General features: G+C 38.1%; 1 pseudogene; it reads left to right on the top strand.

Annotated features, from left to right (window-relative positions):
* Positions 1-1,574: 1,574 nt before the first annotated feature.
* On the top strand, positions 1,575-13,137 carry LOC141630342 (protein FAR1-RELATED SEQUENCE 3-like; annotated as a pseudogene).
* Positions 13,138-14,646: the final 1,509 nt, after the last annotated feature.

The following is a 14,646-nucleotide window of genomic DNA, read 5'->3' as shown; positions in this document are numbered from 1 at the left end:
GTGCAACGCACTGGCATGAAATCTAGTATATCATAAATTTAAGTGAAAATTGTAAATTACCACCTACTATTTACCGTATTTTACAAACAACCACCCTGTATTGTGTTTATTACAACTTACCACCTACATTACACGATATACATCCAAACTACCACCGTATTTCATTCCCGATCATCAATTTACTTAAATCCCGACTCGTTAAGTTAATAAGCTATAAAATGACTAAAATACCCTTACTTTAATTTACTTAAAACCCTTGCTACCCCTAAATTAAAAGATAAATTACTTTATCCATCACCAACACTCTATAATTCATTCATCATCGCACCTTCATCCTCCAAAAAGAAAAAAAAACCGAAAAAATGAGTGTGAATTATTGAATTGCAACACAAAACCCCCAAAATTGAAAGAACCCTAAGAATTGGTTGCAGCATAAACACAACTAATAGCACCATAAATTAGTATGGAAAACTCTTTCATCATCATCATAATCAACCTTATCCTACTCTCTTTTTGTTAATTTCCACCCACTAAATTTGTAGATCTTGGGTTTTCGTGAGAGGGGAGGGGATTTCGTGGGTTCGGGTGATGGTGGCGATAACTTGGAGGTCGTGGTGAGAAAGGCGGCAAATCTGGTGGTGCGATGAAATGGCATGTCTAGGATAGCGATGCGGAGGGTGGTGGTCAGGTGGCTACGGTGAAGAAGTTGTGGTGAGAATGTGAGGTGGTGGTGGGAAGGAGATGGTGGGAGGAATGATTGTTGGTTCTCCTAGCTGAAGGTGCTCACAATTTTGCCAGATTGATTTTGATTCTTCAAAATTAATTTGACTTAATTTGATTTTGATTGTATTTTGGGTTCAAAGACAGATTTTGTTTGTCTTTTAATTTAGGGGTAGCAAGGGTTTTAAGTAAATTAAAGTAAGGGTATTTTAGTCATTTTATAGCTTATTAACTTAACGAGTCGGGATTTAAGTAAATTGATGATCGGGAATGAAATACGGTGGTAGTTTGGATGTATATCGTGTAATATAGGTGGTAAGTTGTAATAAACACAATACAGAGTGGTTGTTTGTAAAATACGGTAAATAGTAGGTGGTAATTTACAATTTTCACTAAATTTAAAAGCTAATATTAAGTTTTCAAAAGCTCAAAATAAAAAAAAAACATCAATTTGATATTTCTATTTCTTAAAACTACTTTTGAAAAATTAAACTTAAACTTAAAACTCATTTTAAGCAAACTGCCCATACATCGAACATATAGTAAAACACTTCGTATCATTTAGTAAAATCCGTCCATGAAATATTTACTGTGATACCGCCTGTCAAATCAGTCGCCCTTCTGTTTGTCCCCAAGACCCCAACTCGGACGATTCTATCATCCCCGTCAATACACCTCCATAGCTACATCTTCATGGTATGATTATCTTCTATCTGCTCAATTTCCCCGTTTTTATTTCCATATATTTCCTTCACTTGCCTTTAATAGTTTAATTTACTTGGGTAGATGGTCTTGCACAAGTTTATTGTAAAACGGGTTTTTTAATACCTACTTTCACCCACAATTCCACAAATATGGTAATCCGCTGTGTAAAACCGCTTTACCCAAGACTAACTCATACAAATTATTATTTATTATAGAACATTAAACTAGAGTTAGTTGATTTAATTACCGTTGTTAAACGGATTTTATCATTTGCAGTGAAGTACTAAGTGTGCATGTGCTTGCTGAGTGGGACCCATGATAGATTGTTGAATGTATTAATGTTTGGTAGATGATTGTGATACGAGGTTTCTGTCGATGATCGATAATGGAACTGTTGAGGGTAGTGAAGGTGGGGAGGAATTGAATTGTAGTACAGTTTTGATGTTTTAGGGAGGGTTCGGGATGGTGTCGTTGCTGGCATTGTCGTTGAGCCTCAAGTGGGTATGGAGTTTAAGTCTGACGGTGCTGCCAAAGCGTTTTATGTTGATTATGCTAGACGAGTAGGTTTTAGGGTTAAACTTTGTTGTAGGTATTGTGTTCTGGTACAGTTTGGCAGTTTGTGTAGGGGTTTGATTTGTGTGAAGCGACGGTGAAGTTAATGTAGAGTTAATATTGGGTAGTTAGTGGTTTGTGACGAAGTTTGTTCAGGAGCATAATCACGCGTTAGAGAGGGTAATATGGTGCAGGATTCGCAATACGGTCCAGTTGGGGTTTGTTGTGCCTACTGGGGTTATGCATGTGAGTATGGACGGGAACTGTGTTGATCAGGTGTCTAGTGGCACAAACCACGGAACCAGGAGCGTGTTTTCCGTCAAAAATAACACGAATTGCGTAAACTATGCTTCAACTAGACCAGGTTTCCAAAGAAGAACATTTGGGAAAGATTCTCAAAATATGCTGGACTACTTTAAAAATATGCAGGCGGAAAACCCCGGTTTCTTTTATGCCATACAGCTTGATGAGGATAACAGAATGTCAAATGTATTTTGGGCTGATGCTAGGTCGAGGGCTGCCTATGGTCATTTTGGCGATGTAGTTACCCTAGACAGTTCCTATAGAGTAACCCAGTATAAAGTGTCATTTGCCGTGTTCAATGGAGTGAATCATCACGGTGAACCTATTTTGTTTGGTTGCGCGTTGCTCCTTAATGATTCTGAGCTCATTTGTTTGGTTGTTAAAAACATTTCTTACTGCCATAGGTGACTGTCCTCCGGTTTCTATTGTCACTGATCAAGACAGAGCCGTAAAAGCTGCAGTTGATCAGATCTTTTCAAAGTCCTGACATTGTATCAGCAAGTGGCATATCTTGAGGGAAGGCCGTGACAGGCTATCTTGTGTTTACCTAACATATCCTAACTTCGAGGGCGAACTATACAACTGTGTTAATTTGACAGAAACAATTGACGATTTCGAATCTTCCTAGGCTTCAATCACTCATAAGTATGATCTATGTAACAATGACTGGTTTCAATCAATTTATGATGCTAGAAGACAATGGGTACCTGTGTATTTTCGAGATTCGTTCTTTGCTGCAGTTTTTCCTAGCCAGGGAGTTGACTGTTCTTTGTTTGAAGGTCATGTAAATGAGCACACCGCGTTGGCAATGCTTTTCCGACAGTATGAAAGAGTTATGGAGTACTGGCTTGACAAGGAAATTGAGGCAGATTTTGATACGTTCTCCAACCAACCAGATTTGAAGACACCGTCCCCTATGGAGAAGCAGGTCGCAGACCTATACACGAGGAAAATATTTGTGAAATTTCAGGAAGAACTAGTTGAAACCTTTGTTTATACAGCTAATAGAATTGGTGGTGATAGTCTCACAAGCACATATCATGTTGCAAAGTTTGAGGACGATCATAAGGTGTACACTGTGATCTTAAGTATCTCTGATTTGAGAGCTAGCTGTAGCTGTCTGATGTTCGAGTATTCAGGTATACTCTGCAGACACATTTTGACAGTATTCACAGTAACCAATGTGCCGACATTACCATCATATTACATCTTGAATCGTTGGACCAAGAATGCCAAGAGCGTGGGTCAGATTGTGCACGGGAATCATTGGCATCAAGGTATAGTACTTTATGCCGAGAAGCTATTAGATATGCTCTGGAAGGGGCATTAACATCAGAGACGTATTATGCAGCGGTGACTGCTTTACGAGAAGGGTGGAAGAAGATCAATCTTATGAAGAAAAATGTTTCTAATATTACACCTCCGACCTCTCATGTAGGCTCAATTAGTGCTGACACCCCTTTACTATGGCCCCAACAAGATGAAATTGGCAGTCAATTCAATCTTAATGACTCAGCCATGCTTCCTCGTCCTGTCAGTGATATGAATCTTGTTCGGATGGCATCCACATCCCTTCGCTATGAAGTCCCTTCGGTTAACATGGTATGTCAGTAGATGTGTGTATGACTTCTTTCTGCTTTCGTATGCACATAGAGGCATAAAGCAATTGATTAAGCTTCTCGTATTGTTAATAGGTTATACTTCCTTGTCTAAAGTCAATGACGTGGGTCATGCAGAATAAGAATTCAATGCCTGCAAATAGAGTTGCTGTAATCAACTTGAAGGTTTGTGTCTTTCTAGCTGCAGGTGCTGAAAGTTTTTATTATTAGTTACCATTTAACTTCTAAGGTCCTTTTCTGTACTCAAGAACTAATGATCTTCAACTCATCATTCATCATTCAAGTCCAATCCTTCTTTAACAAGGATGGCTCTAAATTGAAAAAACGACAATTCTCACCGCCTAGGAAAACCCCAGAAAATATCCTCCACCGCCTTCGCTCTTTCCTCTCCTCTTCTCGCCGGCGGCCTCACCGCACCTCCTTAGGTCGCCCCACCGTACTTTCTTAGGTCGTCGGCGAGAGGTTTGTTTCTCTTTTTCCTCTCTTTTGTGAGTCTTTCCCTCTTTTTCTTTATCAAATCATTGGCTCCGATTGATCGTCCGATCGAATGATCAAAGGAACCATCTGATCCTTTGTTGTTAGTGCTGTGGAGTTCTTTGTTTGGGTTTTTCTTGCTTTAATTTGTTTCGACCATGTCTTCCGAGTCTAGTGTCGATTTTCTTCGATGCTTTGTTTTTGTTCATGGTTCTAGTCGGTTGGTGGATGATGATCTTTGATTTTCATAAAGCTCTTTCGCAAGTGGATTTTCCCCCTCTTTCTAAGATTAATGCCCTTAAAGACTTTGGTAATAATCTTTTTAGACAGCATTTAGTTTGATTTTGCGGGTGATTGTTACGATGGGCATGTCGCCTCGTGTTCTCGCTCTCAATGACAAAATCGATCATGATTTGCAACCGTCTGCTTTACTTGCTTTGTTTCTTTATCGCTTAATTTAGCCGCCTTGTGCTAATAAGCTTTTCGCGTATGAAGGAGCTCTATCAACTGCTTCAATGGTTTTAAATTTCTTCCCTCACAATGCTAAGGCGCTTTTCCGTTCAGCTGTAGCTTTTAGAGGATTGAATAGATTTTCAGAGGCAAAGTGCGCTTTGGAGGCGGCTCGTTTGATAGAACCGCATAATAAGGATATTAGTGAAGAGTTGAAAGAAGTTAAAAAATCTCTCGTCTTTAATCAAAACGCTCAGCGAGTTGTCGTGGATTGTTTAGATATAAGTGATGTTCAACAAGGTGAAAAGTTAGTTTCTTCTCCCCGTATACAAGAAGTTGATGTGCTGCCAAATTCTGCAGTTGGCGCTACAAGCTGTACATCAGTGAAGTCGGATTCTAGAACTGACGTTGCATCGTCTTCGGATACTATGGTGTTGGATAGTACCGGTTGTGTTAGTAATGAAGTGTCTTTGTAACTCAAAATAAATGTTGCTAAGGCTCCTTACTCCAATCAGGATCAAAGGGATGGGCTGTTCACCTTCAAGAAACAAGGCAGAGGTCATTCCAACCTTAGGATCGATGCCAACTCTTATAAAAACTTGCTTGAAGGTAAGACAATTTATGTTCACCAGCAAAATCTTTTAACTTCTATGTCAGTGCGTGTTCACAACCTTCCTCAAAAGAAAACTTTGACGAACTCCCATGAAGAATTTTCAAGGAAAGCAAAGTGGTTCCCTCTTCCTAGGTCCTTCTACTGAGAAGCATAATATGATTTCAAGTCTTGCGATATCGGATAATGTCGACCTGTTGAACAAGGAGGCTATATTTCATATTAATAAGAAGAAACGTCTAACGTCCGATTCATATTCTGTTAGCAAGGTTTCCACGACTCAGTTTGAATTTACGGCAGTTAAAGAGCATTTAAGCAAGAAATGTAGCTGCAAGGTGGATCAGACCAATTGTCGAGGTCATATGTCACGGCCTCTCTCTTGGTTTGAAGAAACGATCTTTGGTTTTACGTCGAGTTTTTATCTTCTTTTTGCGGTACACTAAACAGGTTGCGAGAGGCGAGGGAATAAAAGAAAGGACGCTCAAATGATTCGGTTTGATAACCTTTATCATCCACCACTCAAAAAACGTCGTATATCGTCTTGTTCCTTTCTAGTTTTAAAGAGGTCTCATGGGTTTCTAGTAGCTTAGGGCCCTTCAGTGCCCCTGTTTTCGTACTCTAGTTGGTTTTGTACTGGAACGTAATGTAGTTTCCTTTTATGTTTATAATAGTACACCGTTGTCTAAAAAAAGAACTAATGATCTTCGATTGTAAACGAAACAGCCAGTGATAGGGAAGAAAAGGTTGTTCGTTCTAGCTGCAGAATTTGAGCGATTTTTTTTTAGAACTTGAAATAATCTGTAATTTTCTTCCTGGTATGAACCCAAGTGAATCGGCAGATTTCACCTTTAACGACTGCTCGTTCAACTTTGTTGGTCAGATAATGACACCCTTAGTGTTTTAGTGACTTGTTTAAAGTAAAACCATTTAATTTGTTTACTGAGTTGACATCAAGCTTGTAGTCGGGGATGAGGTGCTGACTGTTATAAGTGCTTCTTTTCGACGAGCCTTCTGGGAAGATCTGGAGGGAAGAGGTTGTAGAACAAGTCCCTGTTGGAGAGAAATTGATCATTGGTGGTGACCTTAATGGGCATGTGGGTACTAGTCGAGTTGGCTTCGAGAGCATTCATGGGGGTTTTGGGTTCGGGGAGAGAAATGAACCAGGAAGTGACATATTAGATTTTGTTTTGGCATGACTTGGTTCGAGAAAAGGCATTCTCATTTGGTGACTTATAGGAGTGGAGAAAATGCTAGTCAAATTGACTTCCTTTTGGTAAGGAATGTGTGGAGGAAAGAGTACACCGATTGCAAGGTCATACCCGGGGAAAGTGCCGCAACACAACATAGACTAGTGGTGCTTGATTTTCGGGGTAAGAGAGACTTGAGGAAGAGAAAGATAATCGGTGAGGCACGAATCAAGTGGTGGAAGCTACAAGGGGAAAACCAACAAGCGTTTTTGGATAAGGTCGGAAGTAGCGATATATGGTCGGATTGCAAGGAGAAAGATATTGATGCAACGTGGGATAAATTGGAGCATGTTGTAAAGGATTTGACGAGGGAGGTGTTAGGGGAATCTAAAGGAAATAGACCATCAAGTAAGGACACATCTTGGTGGAACGATGAGGTGAGACAAGCGATAAAGACAAAACGTGAATGCTATAAGGTTTTGGGGAATGCATGAGTGATGAGAACTTTGAAAAGTACAAGGAGGCTAGACGAGCCGCTAAAAAGGCAGTGCGGGTTGCGATAACCAAGAAGTGTATGCCCGGTAGAAGGATATCTGGCTCGCATAAGAGACCGAAAGACGAGGGATATTGGGAGAGTTAGATGTGTGAAAGATATGGACGACAAGGTTCTGGTTCAAGATAACGAAATAAAGGCTAGATGGAGTTCTTACTTTGATACTTTATTCAATGGACATCAGGAGCAAGGTTTTGGGGATGTAGAAGTAACACAAAGCATGGTTAATCGGGAATTTGTGCGTAGAATACAAAAGAGTAAAGTTAGAAAGGCGTTAAGGAAGATGGGGTCAAAGAAAGCAGAGGGACCGGATGGTATACCCATAGAAGTTTGGAGGTGTTTCGGGGAGAGAGAAATTGAATGGGTAACCATGCTCTTAAACAAGATTTGGAGGAGCAACAAGATGCCATCAGCTTGGAGGAGAAACACTCTTGTCCCTTTGTACAAGAACAAAGGTGATGTTCAAGAGTGTTCCAATTATCGGGGAATTAAACTTATGAGTCATACGATGAAGTTATGGGAGCGGATAATCGAGCAAAGGCTTAGGAGATGTGTAGACATCTCGGATAACCAATTTGGATTTATGCCCGGGAGATCGACTATGGATGCGATTTTTATTATGAGACAGTTGATGGAACACCGTCGGGACAAGAAGGACTTGCATATGGTTTTTATTGACTAGGAAAAGATATATGATAGGGTACCAAGAGAAGTACTTTGATGGGCTTTGGCGAGAAAGAGTTTGTCTCGAAAATATGTTGACCTCATAAAGGACATGCATGAGGGGGCTAGTGCAAGTGTTCGCACTAATGTTGGGAGAACGGAAGAATTTCCCATTACCATCGGGGTGCATCAAGGTTTTGCACTTAGTCCTTTTCTCTTTGCTATAGTTATGGATGAGTTGACAAGGAATATTCAGGACGACATTCCTTGGTGTATGATGTTTGCTGATGATATTATGTTGATTGATGAGACGAAAGAGGGGGTGGAGAGAAAGTTGGAATTGTGGAGGCATACTGATACGATTTTGGATGCGCAAGACTAGCTCAATTAGGACTCTTTGATTAGTTATCTACAGTTACTAGGATATAATAAAATAAGGCAGTTGCTATGCCATTAGAAGTTTAGTAGTTGACAGATGTAGGAGTTAGTTAAATTAGTTGTCTTATTTCTAGTTAGATACGTAATTAGGTACTATAAATAGAATGCTTTGTATTAGTTATTAGGGAGATTAAGACAAGTTATAAATAAAAGTTCAGAAAAAGTCGATCTTGATTTGATCACCAACCAAGGTTTGAACGATATTTTTAAATCTTGTTTAAAATTAAGATCGGCGTCTTTATTTTAAACACCCATTGGATCAAGGTCTCGGCGGATCTTCGACCCCAATATCCCATTGACTCCAAGTCTTGGCGGACTTTTAGTCAAATATCCCATCGAGAACGATCTCGTCCCTTCGTGAATCAAGGTCCGAGGCCGTACTCGTATCACATACTTTAGAGACTCGTGGGTTTAGGTTGAGTAGGAGTAAGATCGAGTATTTGAGGTGTCCGTTCACTAAAGTGGCGGGGTCGAGATCGACAGAGGCAGGAGTATTATTTTTGATGGGAATGTTGTTGAGGGGTCAGATTTCTTTAGATATCTAGGATCTATTATTCAAAAAGATGGGGAGTTAGACAGAGATGTGGCTCACAAAATTAAAGCGGGATGGTTGAAATGGAAGAGTACTTCTGGGTTTTTTATGCGATAAAGATATGCCCCAAAGATTAAAGGGAAAATTTTATCACACGGCAATTAGGTCTGCCTTACTTTACGACTTTACGGTTCCGAGTGTTGGGATGTAAAACATTGTCACATTCAAAAGATGAGTGTGGCGGAGATGCGTATGTTGAGGTGGATGTGCGGACATACAAGGAAAGATTGATTAAGGAATGAGGTGATTAGGAAAAAGGTAAAAGTGGCGCCAATAGAGGACAAGATGATGGAAAATCGACTAAGATGGTTTGGCCATGTGAGAAGGAGACCTATGGACGCACCAGTTAGGAGGCCGGAGACTTGGAGAACAGAAAAAGGTCCCTAGGAGTAGAGGGAGACCGAGACAGACATGGTTGAGAGTTATAGAGCACGATATGAGATTTCTTGGGCTTGAGGAGAGTATGGTGACGGATAGGGGTGAGAGTAAACCGTATCGGATATCCGGTTTTTTAAATCTCCTTTTTTAGTATCCTTATCCGATACGGTTTTTCCGTATATACGGAAACCGTATATCCGGTTTTCCGTATATCCGGTTTTCAGCCTCATTTATGTAATTTAATATATTTTTTTTCTTTTCTATGTGTGATTGTTGATTTTTTTTTAGTAACTTAAAAGTGTTTAAAAAAGTTATAAGAGTAAATAACTTATAAAGTTTAATACTAATAAGCAGGGGCGTAGCTACTAAGTAGCATGGGGTAGCAGCTGCTACCCCAATCCCAGAAAATTCAATGAGAAAGATGATGATCTGCTACCCCGTATATTGCTGGTTTGGTTAAAAGCATAATTAATAATTACGTTTCAATGTTTGCATTAGTCTGTTTGTGGTCCAGTGGTTCTGTTATTGTCTTTTCTACAGGACATCCGGGATCAATTCCTATCAGCTGCGTTTTTTTTTGCCTTACCTAATACTCTAATAGCTTGTTTTTCATATTCTTAAAATCCCAACTTATTCGATTACATAAATTTAGGGTACCCATATTTCCACTCGAAGAATGAACTAATCCACTCGAAATATGGGTAATATGCCCAAAGCAACTTTTTTGTGTACTGCAATTATTCTTCTTCTCAGGCCCACAAGGCAACTTATAGGGGTAAATGTTGAGATTTCCAGTGGCTTAACACATATGTCCCGGGGATTTATGGGAGCCCTAAATTTATATATACTACTCCTTTGTTTTAGTATACTCTCTATGTCCCCATCATTTATTTACCTTTGATTAAAGCAACTCTTACATGGAATATAAAAGGTAAGCAAATGATTGAGACGGAAAGAGTGATATATATGACGCTTTTCACTTTTGTTTCATCTATCTTATTCGTCCCATTTTAACCTTAAGACGAATATAACTGTCGTAAACAAGAATTTGTGTCTAAAATATGACACGCTATCAACAACCACCACGACAATAATGACGAAAAAATTTACCTTATTTCCAAATTAAAAAAAAAATGATTATTATAGATATAAAAAATAAACAGGTTACTATAAATATAAGCTTTTCTTATGCTTACGCTTCTTTCAATAGGGGCTTATTTGTCACTTCCCCGGGAAGATAACTTATAAGAGTTTCGCTACCCCATAATTTAAACCCTGGCTCCGCCCCTGCTAATAAGGTTTAATCACCAATATATTGGATATTTTGTGATTTATGTATATATTTTAATATTTTATTGTGGAAAAAAGGCAATTGTATTGGATACCGTATATCCGGTTTCATATTTTGATGATCCTTATCCGATACGGTTTTTAAAAAACCGTATCGGATATCCGGAAATTCGTATCGGATATCCGGAAATCCGTATAATTAAATTCGTATAGCGTATCGGAAACGTATAATAAAACCGTATCGTATAATTTTGCTCAGCCCTAGTGACGGAGAGGGCACAATGGAGGGAAATGATACATGTGGATTTTTAGTATTTGATGTTTTTTTGACATATTTAGTGTTTTTATTTAATTTTTATAAATTTATTTGTTCTTTCTTCCTTTATTACACCTTTTATATCAGCCACTTTCTTATACTCCCTCCAATCCAATCCAAACTACCCATTTGACTTTTCACAGTCTACGAGACGACACTTTGACCACGCTTTTCTACCTTTACATATTATTTTTTTGTGTCGAAATTATAATTTTCCGAAACCTCTTTTTATGACGAACATAAATATGTCAATTTTACGTATCAATTTTTAAAATTTGACTCAATATAATCGATGTCAATATTTAACAAGGTTGACTTTAAAAAGTGAATGCGTAGTTTGGATTGGATTGGAGGGAGTATATTTTACTTGGTTTACTTTTAAGGCATTCCGGATCCTTAATTCTATTTCGGTTTTCAAAATCGTTTTAATCATTATTCTCGATTTAAATTTGAAGTTTTTATAAAAGAAATCCGGAATTCGATTTTAAAACCTGTAAGTTTACCTTGACTTTGTATTACATTTCGCTCTCCCTTTTGTTTTTCATTTTTCCCTTTTCTATTCGCATTTTGAGGTGTGCGTTCACCCATAGACGGTTCTAAAGGATGATTCATGTCAGCCGACCCCAAATCATTTTGGGATTAAGGCTCTGATGTTGTTGTTGTTGTTGTTGTTGTTGTTGACATCAAATGTCTTTTATCCTACTACTTTTTGTTTGTGCAGTTGCAAGATTACAGCACAAGTCCTGCAAGAGAATCCGAAGTGAAGTTTCAACTATCAAGGGTTACTTTGGAACCTATGCTTAGATCGATGGCTTACATCAGTGAGCAGCTGTCAACTCCCGCTAATAGGGTTGCTGTTATCAATTTAAAGGCATGTGATCAGTTTTGTCTACTACCACCTGTTTTTTTTCCCTACTTTCCTATTTGGGTTCCCTAGTAGTTCCTTATTCAGATTCGTGTTAGCTGGTTCCTAATTACATTGGGGCGAAAATTATCGCTATCTCGCAATAGTTGTAGTTAGCACTATTATTCATGAAAATGAAGATAAATGTATATCTGACCAGGAAATCTAAAGGGAAGGAGATTGGTAGGGTTATGGATATCTTGAGATGCTAGATTGACGTGTAGATAGGGTTAATATCTAAATGAAAGTATAGTTACTGCTTGTTTTATCAAATCCTTTCTTACTGGTTGTAGATGTTAAGTTGTCCCCATCTCTGGAGACTCTACCATCATCATTTATGTGATGGAGAATAGATCTGACATTTTCTCCACTGTCAAGACTAGTAGGCTAGTAGCTGCCGGAAGACAACTACCATTGCGATATGGAACTTCAGACAACACTATTTCTTATCAGACATTAGATAGATTTCTGTTATTGTCCATTCAATTATCATCAACATATTATCCGAAGTATACGTCTGTAGTTCTGTACCACCATTTGATTATGATCAAATATTTATGGTAATTGCTTATAATTCAGCTTCAAGACACTGAGACAATCACTGGAGAAGAGTCTGAGGTTAAATTTCAGGTTTCAAGAGATACTTTGGGAGCGATGTTGAGATCAATGGCGCATATTCGCGAACAATTATCTGTTTCTGTAAGTATTCTGTTTCGCTTGTATCTTATTGCATTTTAAACCATTGCAGTTGCATATATGCCCTGCCCCTCTTGCCACCAGAAAGAGAGAAGACGGTTGGTGTCACCTTTTTTTTTTTATTTTTTTTTTACTTTGCCTGATTGCCTCCAGTAAGATGGATTATGTTATAGCCAAGCTTCAATCATTTTGGTGTCGGAATAAAAGCTTTGTTTTGTCGGTGATGTTGTTCATTTACTCTCGCTCTCCGTAGTTAAGTGTTCCATCACTGAAACATTCCCTTCTTTGTTATGGCAGGTTGATCAGCAGGCAGAATCACTTCCCAAAAAGCAACGGAAATAGTAGATTTCTTGTTTTTGCGTATGTCCTCGGAAAGCAATGACTATTGCAACTTCCCAAGTTTTGTAAATGCGCTCATAGAGATAAAACATCGGTGTAAATAGCGTGTGATCTTGAAGGTTTCCAGCATTTCTTTTTCTGGTTTAGGAACCGAGGTATATAGAGGATTAGTTGTGATATTACTATAGTCAAAGTGGCGTGGTTGGAGCTTGGAAGTCAAGTTTTGTGTATTTCTACCGGCTTCCGTTACCATCATATAGTAAATGGAAAACTATACCAAACATTTGTAAAGTCTAACGTGATTTCCAGGTGCATGCATATAACATGTGTTGTCAATTTGTCATGTAACTTTTATGTGTTCTGGGGTTCGATCATTGTCCACGAGAATGAAGGGCTAACCTCTTACTTCTTCAGAGGGCACACGCCATGAGGGGAATAGCACCCACTGTTGTTGACGGTGAACTGTACATGGGTGACACTACTTTTAGTGTGCTTGTGCCCTTTAATGACGTCACTAATTACAAAACTTGCCATTTACTCAGCTTCTGTCTTACATATTCCTGTATCTTCCTCTACCACCGAATGATTCATTTTCCCCCAATTTCTATGTGCTTTCTCTCTCCGTCTCCATTACATGTTATACTTAACCAAATTCGTCGTTGTATAAGTGTACTTTCATGCTACTGGATGGCTGCTTTTCTTCATCACAAATTGAAAATCGATCGTGGTCTAAATCGAGTTTTTACTTTGTTTCTGTTCGATGATTCTTATTGAATAGGGCTCATATTGAGGTTAGCTTTCTACCTTCGTTATTCGTTCTTTCACATAGAATATCTGTTGGGACTATATTAGTTCTAGGAAATTTCGCTTCCAATGTGGTGACAAGTTATAATTGGACAAATTATTGATGAAATGACCAAACTAAAATTCCAATGTCCGTCTTTTGTTAGGCCGTATATGTACTTATGGAGACGGTGATGTTCAGCTATTTCAGAATAAACCTGAAGTGTGGCTATTGTGATGTGGTGTTTCATGGTGCTCCGTGAATACATTAATCAAATAAGCATGAGTCTTTAGGATTCTATAACCATGGCTATAACTGAAATGCTCTTTCTTTTTTTAGTAAGGATCATCTGTCCTTTTTTTTCCGCATTCCTTTATTGTGTAATGGTATATGTCTACTTCTGTTGGAAAGCCCGTGTGATGCACGGGGTTCCTATTAAAATTATCTATAAAAATATATTTTTAAGTTAACAAAAAAGTCCAACTATGTTGATTCATTAATGAAAAAAAAAAAATCCATAGTTGGTATAGTTGATTGATGAATTATTAGTGATTTTACCGTAAAAATTTGACATTCAATAGTACTTATAACATCAAATGATTTAGTTATAATATGTACTTTGCTTTTTCATTGTCGCAGGCACAACTGTTTTTATTTCAATAAAAAAACGCTCTTGTAAACATGGTGCAGCTCACCAAAATGAAACCTTAATAACGGAGACATACCTTTATGAGTCTTATAAATTATTTTAACCTACCACATCTACGTAATATAACAATTATCATAATTATATATAGTGTGCTCAAAGAAAATGTTAGATCTCTTAAACATAATTTTACCTTGATTATATATCTACAATTAAGAGTATTTGCTCCTTATATATAAACTTCTCGCAACATCAAATCCAAACTGAATTCCAATAGAATTATTAGTCTCTAAACAACAATAAAAAAAATATACAATTAAGACTACTTGTGCAAATATATAATACGACACATAATTTTGTGATAAATTTGTGAAAACTTCTTTGTAAATAATGTCCTTTGTTTGGCCTTGATACATTTGGTCTCTAT

This window comes from Silene latifolia, chromosome Y, assembly GCF_048544455.1.
Source record: "Silene latifolia isolate original U9 population chromosome Y, ASM4854445v1, whole genome shotgun sequence".
NCBI lineage: Eukaryota > Viridiplantae > Streptophyta > Magnoliopsida > Caryophyllales > Caryophyllaceae > Silene > Silene latifolia.
The sequence above is the reverse complement of the archived record's forward strand: the minus strand, read 5'-3'. Positions and strand labels throughout refer to the sequence as shown.